Below are 969 nucleotides of genomic sequence, written 5' to 3' on the forward strand. Positions count from 1 at the left end.
TCTGTTTAGTTCCGGTGTTGACTAACATTAGCAGGAGGATAACTCGGTGTGGACAGCACCGATTGTTTTCAACTTGTATCACTATTGACAGCACTACAATTTTTTTTTTTAACTGAGCCACATGTTGAAATATACTGGAATTCTCCTTTAAAGAAAGGTTGATTTTCTTTGAACATCAGTGGGCTCCTTGGCAGGTCTGTCTAAGTTAACCTGTGCTTAGTAATGACTGTGGAGCAGCCACATCTGTCTCTGACTGGCTCTCTGTTAGGAGGAGAGATTTAGGCTGGGATTAAGTGTGAGATTGATTAAAATGCTCTTGGACCAATGTAGGTGGTGGTTCCTAATGTAGGAAGTGTATTTTTAACACGGACGGGGCAAACAGAAAAGAAAATCTCATGTAGATTTTGTAGCAAGTCTGTAATGCATAATGTTAGTTAGTGACAGATCTAACAATACAATGCAGTCAAGACACTTATGTGTCATGGTATACTTTTTCACTTCTTATTGTATTACTTTATTTCATCGAAATGAGTAAGTTCTGTAACACTGCCAACTCATTTATCAGGTAATGTCATACAGAGTGAACACACAGGTGACCTTCAATTAATTGGCTTTCATAAGAATAGAGAGGAGAAGATCAACGTAAAATAGAAAAGGACAGATGTGTAAAGGAAGAGAAACTGTAAGAAATATGAAGATCATTTTAGCTATACTATGCAGAATAGTATTTATATAATTGGTTTAATACTTAATGGTTTTACAGCTGTCTGTATTAAATCTCATTTGGAAGAATTCACCTAGAATGCACTGAGAAAATGTTAATCACAGTAGTATTGAAAATTGCAGGAAGTAGTAAATACACTGATATTGTGTGTGTGTGTGTGTGTGTGTGTGTGTGTCTATTCATACAGATATATATCTATATCTATATATCTACATTGATAGATAGATAGATAGATAGATAGATAG

General features: G+C 35.2%; 1 protein-coding gene across 3 annotated transcripts in view; it reads left to right on the forward strand.

Annotated features, from left to right (window-relative positions):
- The window catches only part of grid1a (glutamate receptor, ionotropic, delta 1a), a 251,913-nt gene that overhangs the window by 163,366 nt on the left and 87,578 nt on the right, over nucleotides 1-969 (forward strand). The window lies entirely within an intron of this gene.

This window comes from Etheostoma spectabile, chromosome 17 (assembly GCF_008692095.1).
Source record: "Etheostoma spectabile isolate EspeVRDwgs_2016 chromosome 17, UIUC_Espe_1.0, whole genome shotgun sequence".
Taxonomy (NCBI): Eukaryota; Metazoa; Chordata; class Actinopteri; order Perciformes; family Percidae; genus Etheostoma; species Etheostoma spectabile.